At 49.7% G+C, this 10,333-nt stretch overlaps 1 non-coding gene across 1 annotated transcript; it reads left to right on the forward strand.

Moving 5' to 3' along the window:
* The first annotated feature begins 5,419 nt into the window (after window positions 1-5,419).
* On the forward strand, window positions 5,420-5,527 carry LOC135273695 (U6 spliceosomal RNA). Its single transcript, XR_010341511.1, has one exon. It is a non-coding gene; the product is annotated as a U6 spliceosomal RNA (small nuclear RNA).
* The last annotated feature ends 4,806 nt before the right edge of the window (window positions 5,528-10,333 follow it).

The raw sequence follows: 10,333 nt of genomic DNA on the forward strand, positions 1-10,333 counted from the left end.
GAATTGCCTGAACCTGGGAGACAGAGGTTGCAGTGAGCTGAGATTGCGCCACTGCATTCCAGCCTGGGCTACAGAGCAAGACTCTGTCTCAAAAAAATACAAAAAAAGAAAAAAAAAAGGTCGGGTGTGGTGGCTCACCCTTGTAATCCCAGCACTTTGGGAGGCTAAGGTGGGCGGATCACGAGGTCAGGAGATCAAGACCATCCTGGCTAACATGGTGAAACCCTATCTCTACTAAAAATACAAAAATAATTAGCCGGGCACGGTGGCACACGCTTGTAGTCTCAGCTACTTGGGAGGCTGAGGCCGGAGAATTGTTTGAATCCAGGAGGTGGAGGTTGCAGTGAGCCGAGATTGAGCCACTGCACTCCAGCCTGGGTGACAGAGCAAGACTCCATCTCAAAAAAAAAAAAATTACAAAATTAGCCGGGCATGGTGGCACATGCCTGTAATCTCAGTTAGTCAGGAGGCTGAGGCAGGAGAATTGCTTGAACAGGGAGGCAGAAGTTGCAGTGAGCCAAGATCCCACCATTGCACTCCAGTCTGGGCGACAAGAGTGAAACTCTGTCTCAAAAAAAAAAAAAAAAAAAAAAGGAAAAGAAAAGAAGAGAAAAGAAAGAAAATAGGCCAGGCACAGTGTCTCATACTTGTAACCCCAGTGCTTTGGGAGGCCAAGGTGGGTGGATCATGAGATCAGGCTTTCGAGACCATCCTGGCCAATATGGTAAAACCCTGTCTATACTATAATATACAAAAAATTAGCCAGGTAGGGTGGTGCTTGCTTGTAGTCCCAGCTACTTGGGAGACTGAGGCAGGAGAATCACTGGAACCCAGGAGGCGGAGGTTGCTGTGAGCTGAGATTGTGCCACTGCAATCCAGCCTGGGCATCAGAACAAGACTGTCTCAAAAAAATAAATAAAAATAAAAATGCATAAACCACTCTGAGAAGGGTCCATGGGTCCCACTAGACTCCAGGGGGGCTGTGACACAGAAGAGGAAGCAGCCCTGGCTGGCACTAACTGCCCTCACAGTCACCCCCAGCCCTCCCTCCTGGCCTCCCTGTCTCCACTCCTGTGCCTCAATGGCCTGGCACCCTTCCTCAGTGGGTCGGCCACCTTCAGTGGCCACACGCTGCCATCTGCTGGAGTTGGCCCACACGACACCCTGGTGGCGCTGGTTCCTGCTGGTCCTTCTCTTCCCTGTGGCACCTCTGTCCTGGGGCAGTGGGTTGGTGCTGCCTGACCAGGAGGAAGACGCTCAGGGCAGGTCAGCGTCAGAGCACAAAATGAGGGTCTCAGAGCTGGAGGCAGGGGCATCTGTAATTTCAGTATCAGGCAGAAAGAATCCTTAAGGACAGTTGCTCTTTGACTAGATACACGAGCACAAGGGACAACATTCAAAAATTAAAAAAAAAAAATGTGAGAAGTTTCTCTCCCACCCTGTCCTTGGCTTCAAACTTTTTTTTTTTTTTTTTTTTTTTTTTTGAGACGGAGTCTCCCTCTATGGCCCAGGCTGGTGTGCAATGGCATGATCTCAGCTCACTGCAACCTTCATTTCCCTAGTTCAAGTGATTCTTCTGCCTCAGCCTCCGGAGTAGCTGGGATTATAGGTGAATGCCACCATGCATGGCTAAGTTTTGTATTTTTAGTAGAGACGGAGGTTTCACCATGTTGGCCAGGCTGGCCTCAAATTTTACCAGTTTCCCTCTCTCTCCAGAGTTGTCCAACACACAGCCAAAAATGAATGTGTGTTTTAATGCTGCCTTTCTTTTCTTCTTTTCTTTTCCCTTCCTTTCTTTCTTTCCCCCCTCCCTTCCTTCCTTTTTTCCTTTCCTCCTTCCTCCCTTCCTTCCTTCCTCTCTCCCTCAACCCCACCCCTACTCTTTCTTTCTTGGACCAGGTCTTTCTTTTTGAGACAAGGTGCCGGGTGCAGTGGCTCACGTCTGTAATCCCAGCACTTTGGGAGGCCAAAGTGGGTGGATCATCTGAGGTCAGGAGTTCAAGACCAGCCTGACCAACATGGAGAAACCCCGTCACTACCAAAAATACAAAACTTAGCTGGGCGTGGTGGCACATCCCTGTAATCCCAGCTACTCCGGAGGCTGAGGCAGGACAATCGCCTGAACCTGTGAGGCGCAGGTTGCAGTGAGCAGAGACGGTGCCACTGCGCTCCAGCCTGGGCGACAAGAGTGAAACTACATCTCAAAAAAAAAAGAGAGAGAGACAACGTTGGCTAGGCTGGAGTGTAGTGGCGCTATCATGGCTCACTGTGGCCTCTAGCTCCTGAACGCAAGCAAGTTTCCCACCTCCCAAAGTGGTGGGATTACAGGCATGGGCCACTGCACACCTTTGGTGTCTTAAATGCTAATGTGTGAGGCATCTGGTCTGCACTGGCTTTTTTTTTTTGAGATGGAGTCTTGCCCTGTTGCCCAGGCTGGAGTGCAATGGCAAAATCTCAGCTCACTGCAACCTCCGCCTCCCAGGTTCAAGTGATTCTCTTCCCTTAGCCTCCTGGGTAGCTGGGATTACAGGTGCTTACCACCACGTTTTTTTTTGTATCTTTAGTAGAGATGGGGTTTCACCATGTCAGCCAGGCTGGTCTCGAACTCCTGACCTCGTGGTCTGCCTGCCTCCGCCTCCCAAAGTGGTGGGATTACAGGCGTGAGTCACTGCGCCTGGCTGCATTTCCATTTTTACTTAGCAACCTATGCTTTGGAAATTGTTCCTTATCTACATAGAAGTAGCAACCTCAATTTTTTCTCTTTATTTTTCTCAGATCATTTCCAAGCAGTCCATTGAAATAATGTCTTTCCATAGAAACAGGAATACCGAGACATCGTTAGAAATTTCAGGATACTTTTAGGATTCTCTTATTCACCTCCAAAATTCTAGGGATACTGAGTTGAGTAGTTCTGTATTCCTTTGTGGTGGATTTGCATTTCAAAGGGACTTCATAGGACTATGATGCTTTAACCACCAAAATGATTAGATGGTGGATTTTTGATCAATAGGGTCTGAGGTAGCTTGGTCTCTGGGTGGAGGATTTTATCTGTGGTCCCTAAGTCCAGGTGTTGAGCGCCGTTATCTCTGTCTATTCCTCAGTGCTTGATGAGTTTGGTTAGTGTGAGTTGGTCCTTCAGAAAGGGATTCCCTCCGGCCCACAGAGCTGGGGACTGTACTGCAGACCGTGGTGGATTCTTAGGTTCAGCGTTCTGGAGCCTGCAAATGAAGCTGACAAGAGCTAAACAAGAGACATGTTTGCAGGCAGGAATTTGCAGAAAAATGTGACTCAAGGAGGCAGTTAGAATTTGGGGTTATATACTACTGAATGCCATAGGAAAAAAGTAATTAAAAAAAAAGAATTTGGGGTTATATATTATCTTTTTTTTCCTCCCCTCGCTTCCCACCCCCCCGCCCTTTTTTTTGAGATGAAGTCCTGCTCTGTCGCCCAGGCTGGAGTGCAGTGGTGCGATCTCAGCTCACTGCAACCTCCACCTCCTGGGTTCAAGCAATTCTCTTGCCTCAGCCTCCTGTGTAGCAGGGATTTCAGGCACATGGCACTACACCCGGCTAATTTTTTTTTCCGACACCGCCCCCCGTCGAATTTTTGTATTTTCTTTTTTTTTTTTTTTAATTATTATTTTGTTAAGACGGGTTTCACCATGTTGGTCAGGCTGGTCTTGAACTCCCGACCTCAGGTGATCCGCCCGCCTTGGCCTCCAAGGTGCTGGGATTACAGGCGTGAGCCACCACGCCCGGACTAATTTTTGTATTTTCATTAGAAACGGGATTTCACCATGTTGGCAAGGCTAGTCTCAAACTCCTGACTTCAAGTGATCTGCCCACCTCCATCTCTCAAAGTGCTGGGATTACAGACATAAGCCACCATTCCCAGCCCATATATTATCTTATTTTATTTTTATTTTTTATTTTTCTGAGGTGGAGTTTCGCTCTTGTTACCCACGCTGGAGTGCAATGGCACGATCTCGGCTCACCGCAACCTCCGCCTCATGGGTTCAGGCAATTCTCCTGCCTCAGCCTCCTGAGTAGCTGGGATTACAGGCACGCACCACCATGCCAAGCTAATTTTTTGTATTTTTTTTAGTAGAGATGGGGTTTCACCATGTTGACCAGGATGGTCTCGATCTCTTAACCTCGTGATCCACCCGCCTCGGCCTCCCAAAGTGCTGGGATTACAGGCGTGAGCCACCGTGCCCAGCTATATATTATCTTAATATGAGAAGTAAGGGGGAGAAAGGACACTTAGAGAAAACGAAGTATTTTTAGGAAAGATAAATGGGCTCTTAGCGAGAGGATCGCTTGAGCCCAGGATTTTGAGGTTGCAGTGAGCTCTGATGGCACCATCGCACTCCAGCCTGGGTGAGGAAGCAAGACCCTGTCTCAAAACAAACAAACATGCAAAAAAAAGTCTTTAGGAGAATAAGTGGAGATGCTTTTGTTATGATGTCTGTTAAGGTGATTTATTCTCCCCCACACCTGCCCCCATGGAGTCTGCTCTGTCTCCCAGGCCAGAGTGCAGTGGCGCCATCTCCATTCACTGCAACCTCTGCCTCCCGGGTTCCAGTGATTCTCCTGCCTCAACCTCTCAGGTAGCTGGGACTACAGGTGTCTGCCACCATGCCCGGCTAATTTTGTATTTTTAGCAGAGACGGGGTTTCACTACGTTGGCCAGGCTGGTATCAAACTCGTGACCTCAGGTGATCCACCTGCCTCAGCCTCCCAAAGTGCTGGGATTACAGGTGTGAGTCGCCCCTCCCAGCCTAGGTGATTTCTTAACATTCTGCTGACTTTTCAGTCTTCCCTGTTTCGAAACTCCCGGAAAGGATATTGAGGACAGCTGAATTCTTTTGGGAGGCCCTGCTTTTAGATAAGAGGTATTCAGTGGGGAAAAGAAGAACAACTTTGGGAGGGCTGAGGTGGGAGGATCATTTGAGCCCAGGAGGTGGAGGGTGAAGTGAGGCGTGATCATGCCACTACACTCCAGCCTGGGCAAGAGTGAGACCCTGTCTCAAAACAAAAACAAAACAACTCTACCCAGTGATACAGATACGCCTCCATTTATGATGCGGCTATGTCCTGATAAACCCATGGTAGGCTGAAAATACTGCTGAGCATGGTGGCTTGTGTCTGTAGTCCCAGCTACTCAGGAGGCGGAGGCAGGAGGATTGCTTGAGCCCAGAGGTTCAGGGTGTTAATGCTGTACGCCAAACAGGTGTTCACACTGAGTTTGGTATCAATATGGTGACCTCTCAGGAGCAGGGAACTACCAGATTGCCTAAGGGGGAGTGAACTGTGATGGTCACTAGCAGTATGGAGCCTGCGCATAGCCACTGCACTCCAGCCTGGGCAACATAGTGAGACCCTGTCGCTACAAAAAAAAAAAAAAAAAAGAAGGAAGGGTGCTCCCTTCGGCAGCACAGATGCTAAAACTGGAATGATACAGAGAAGATTAGCATGGCCCCTGTGCAAGGATGTCACGAGTTTTTTAAAAAATAATTTAAAAAAAAAGGAAGGAAGGAAGGGAGGGAGGGAAGAAGGAAGGAAGGGAGGAAGGGAGGGGCTGGGTGGCTCAAGCCTATAATCCCAGCACTTTGGGAGGCCCAGGTGGATGGATCGCTTGAGGTCAGGAGTTCAAGAGCAGCCTGGCCAACATGGTGAAACCCCGTCTCTACTAAAAATACAAAAAATGAGCCAGCATGGTGGTACACGCTTGTAGTTCCAGCTACTCAGGAGGCTGAGGCACGTGAGAATCCCTTGAACCCAGGAAGTAGAGGTTGCAGTGAGCCGAGATGGTGCCATTGCACTCCAGCCTGTGCCAGAGACTCTGTCTCAAGCAAAATAAAATAAAAAGAAAGAAAGGGAGGGAGGGAGAGAGAGAGAGAGAGGGAGAGAGAAAGAAAGAAAGAAAATCAGATCCTTGGGCAGCACAGCCCACTGCTCTTCCGTCATTTGCGGGGCCGGGTGAGGTCACTCACGCCTGTAATCCCAGCACTTTGGGAGGCCAAGGTGGGTGGATCACCTAAGGTCAGGAGTTTGATATCAGCTTGACCAACATGAAAAAACCCTGTCTCTACTAGAAATACAAAAAAAAAAAAAAAAATTAGCCAGGCGTGGTGGCACATGCCTGTAATCCCAGCTAGTGGAGAGGCTGAGGCAGGAGAATTGCTTGAACCCAGGAGGCGGAGGTTGCAGTGAGCTGAGATTGTGTCACTGCACTCCAGCCTGGACAACAACAGTGAAACTCCGTTAAAAAAAAAAGAAAAAAGAAAAAAAGAAGAAAGAGAGAGGAAGAAAGAGAGGGAGGGAAGGGAGAGAAAGGAAGGAAGAAAGAAGAAAGAGAAGGGAAGAAAGGAAAGAAAGAGAGAGAAAGAAAAGGAAGGAAGGAAAGAAAGGGAGAACAGGAAACAGAATGAAGTGGAAATTACAGGAATTATGGTTATATGATTTTTTTTCTTTTTTTTCTTTTGTCTGAGACGGGGTCTCGCTCTGTCACCCAGGCTGGAGTGCAATGGCGTGATCTCAGTTCACTGCAACCTCCGCCTCCCAGGCTCAAGCCATGCCATCCTCCTACCTCAGCCTCTTGAGTTGCTAGGACTACAGGCGAGTATCATCACACCCAGTTATGAGTTTCACTCTTGTTGCCCAGGCTGGAGTGCAATGGCAGGATCTTGGCTCACCACAACCTCTGCCTCCCGGGTTCAAGTGATTCTCCTGCCTCAGCCTCCCGAATAGCTGGAATTATAGGCATGCGCCACCACGCCCGGCTAATTAAGTATTTTTAGTAGAGACGGGGTTTCTCCATGTTGGTCAGGCTGGTCTCGAACTCCGGAACTCAGGTGATTTGCCTGCCTTGGCCTCCCAAAGTGCTGGGATTACAGGCATGAGCCACCACACAGGGCTGCCTATATGATTTTTAAAAAATAATTTTCGGCTGGGCACAGTGGCTCACTCCTGTAATCCCAGCACTTTGGGAGGCCGAGTCATATCATCTGAGGTCAGAAGTTCGAGACCAGCCTGACCAATATGGTGAAACCCCATCTCTACTAAAATTACAAAAATTAGCCGGGCGTGGTGGCAGGCACCTGTAGTCCTAGCTACTCCGGAGGCTAAGGCAGAATTGCTTGAACCTGGGAGGCGGAGGTTGCAGTGAGCTGAAATCGAACCACTGCACTCCAGCCAGAGAGCAAGACTCCGTTTCAAAATTAATAATAATAATAATAATAATGATGATTTTCAGGTTAAAGCAGGCCTTCATTCTCATAGATTTTGCTAACTTTGTTTATATATATATATATATAGAGAGAGAGAGAGAGAGAGAGACAGGGTCTTGCTCTGTCACCCAGACTGGAGAGCAGTGGCACAATCTCCGCTCGCTGCAGTGGGACAAGCATATTTCTGTCTGTGAAGTCAGCGGGGTACATGATCCCAAGCTCAAGTGATTCTCCCACCTCAGCCTCTGTAGTAGATGGGACCACGGTGTGTGCCACCACACCTGGCTCATTTTTGTATCTTTTCTGAGACTGCGTCTCACTATGTTGCCTAGGTTGGCCTTGAACTCCGGTTTGAGCAGGCTTCTCGCCTCAGCCTCCAAAGTGCTGGGATTCAAAGCACTTGGCCCACTCCCGCCCCCGCCCCCGCCCCCAGGCATAGATTCAAGTCGCCGGTAACGTGCACTCTCTTCCTGTTCACTAATCAGCCTTCTTGTCTGAATTTCCACCAGACCGGGAATGGGGACCTCGTCTCTGTGGCTCACGCGGCTGGCTCCACGAATGGCTGTGGGACCAGCGCGTTTCCGTCTGTGACGTTAATGGGGCACGTGGACAGAGGGTCCCTGGTTCTGAAATTTGTTAGGGTGGAGGATTCTTCTGGCTTTGCTCTTTCTTGCACTCCACAATTCCACACCGCCACAGGGCGATGGTCGGGACACAGTTGACCTCCTACGCGTTCTGCCCCCGGGAACGCACTTGTGCGCGGGGAAACTGGCTGACCGGTGGCCACGGGGTGAGGCGTGAGCAGCGCGGACCAGAATAGAAGGTCTAAATTTAAACTGTGACTGGAGGCTTCAGAGAGCCAGGCCGGCCCGCAGGCCCTCCAGGCGGCAGCTCGCCCCGCCTGCGGCCACACCCTCCCGCGCCCTCCCAGAGTGGAAACTGTTTCTTCCTGGCTGCTGAGAACCGGTTTCCTCCCAAGGAAATAACGTCTCACCGCAGCTGTGGCAGGAGCTGCCCTCTGGAATTTCCCTGCAGCGATGAAACACTCTCCTGGCTGAGCTGCTCTGAGATGGGACACGCCTAGAGCCTGCCAGTGCACAACCCAGAGGGAGACACACCCAGAGACGCACAGATATAAACAGAAACACTGGAAACCCTCCCCAGGAGCGGCCGGGCCGCGGGGACCCTAGCGAAGCCGCTGCAGCCCTGGCTCTGCCCTGGTTCCTGCCCCCTGTGCCGCGAGCGTGGGTCGGTTCCTCTTCCTGAACCCCCGTTTTCACCTCTACAGTATTGAGAGAGATCTTTTAAAAATCAAAATAGAACGGAACTTCAAAGGAATAATCCTAGAAAGTTCTGTGATTATTTCAAAGATGTTGCTTTCACTGTTCAAAATATTTTATTTTTAAAGTTGTTTTTTTAAAAAAACTTCTTTTCAGGGCAGAACACAGTGACTCACGCCTGTAATCCCAGCACCTTGGGTGGCTGAAGCAGGAGGATCACTGGAGGCCAGGAGTTCAAGGTCAGCCTGGGTAACCTACGGAGACCGCAGCCCCGCGCCCCGCCGCCGTCTCTACAAATAATTAAAAAATTTGCTTTTTGTGATGACATGAGCCTGTAGGTGGGAGGGTCACTAAAGCCCCGGAGGTCAAGGATGCAGTGACTGCACCACTGCACTCCAGCCTGGGCGACAGTGAGACCCTATGTCAAAAAAAAAAAAAAAAAAAAAAAAAATTCTGACCGGGCGCGGTGGCTCATGCCTGAATTCCACTTTGGGAGGCTCCACACAGTGGATCACTTGAGGTCAGGAGTTTGAAACCAGCCTGGCCAACATGGCGAAACCCCCATCTCTACTTAAAAATACAAAAAACTTAGCTGGGCATAGTGGCACATGCCTTTAATCCCAGCTACTCTCAAGGTTGAGGTAGGAAAATTGCTTGAACCTGGGAGGTGGAGGTTGCAGTAACCTGAGATCGAGCCATTGCACTCCAGCCTGGATAACAAGAGTGAAACTCCACCTAAAAAAAAAAAAAAAAGGTGTGGTGGCTCACACCTGCAATCCCAGCACTTTGGGAGGCTCAGGTGGGCGGATCACGAGGGTGCATGCCTGTAGTCCCAGCTACTTAGGAGGCTGAGGCAGAAGAATTGCTTGAACCCAGGAGGTGGAGGCTGCAATGAGGTGAGATCGCACCACTGCACTCCAGCCTGGGTGACAAAGTGAGACTACGTCTCAAAAAGAAAAAAAAAAAAAATTTCCGGCCGGGCACGGTGGCTCATGCCTGTAATCCCAGAACTTTGGAAGGCCGAGGCGGGAGGATCACCGGAGGGTCGCAGTTCAAGACCAACCTGACCAACACGGAGAAACCCCATCTCTACTAAAAATACAAAATTAGCTGGGTGTGGTGGCAGGCGCCTGTAATTCCAGCTCCCCAGGAGGCTGAGACAGGAGAATCGCTTGAACTCGGGAAGAGGTTGTGGTGAGCCAAGCTCGTGCCATTGCACTCCAGCCTGGGCAACAAGGGCAAGATTCCGTCTCAAAAAAAAAAAAAATTCATTTCAGAGCCTGTTTTCGGAACATACAATTAGGCCTTGGCACATTTCCAGGCATTTTGTTTTTGTCTTGAGTGATCATTACCCTTGGTACCAAGACACTTCATGCTGGTTCCAAATAATGAATTTAAAAGATTCCTGTAAGCCAGGCACAGTGGCTCACACCTGTAATCCCAGCATTTAGGGAGGCTGAGGCGGGCGGATCACCAGGTCAGGAGATCAAGACCATCCTGACCCCGTCTCTACTTCAAAAATAAAAATAAAAAATAAAAGATTCCTGCAAGAATAGTGAGAAGGTGGCCGGACATGGTGACTCACGCCTGCAATCCCAGCATTTTCGGAGGGCCGAAGCGGGTGGATCACTTGAGGCCAGGAGTTTGAGACCAGCCTGGCCAACATGGCGAAACCTTGTCTCCACTAAAAATACAAAAATTAGCTGGGCATGGTGGTGGGTGCCTGTAGTTCCAGGTACTCAGGAGGCTGAGACAGGAGAACAACTTGAACCCGGGAGGTGGAGGTTGTAGTGAGCGGAGATCACACCATTGCACTCCAGCC

This window comes from Aotus nancymaae, unplaced genomic scaffold (genome assembly GCF_030222135.1).
Source record: "Aotus nancymaae isolate 86718 unplaced genomic scaffold, 86718_ANA_hifiasm-v0.15.2.pri h1tg000008l, whole genome shotgun sequence".
NCBI classification, from domain to species: domain Eukaryota; kingdom Metazoa; phylum Chordata; class Mammalia; order Primates; family Aotidae; genus Aotus; species Aotus nancymaae.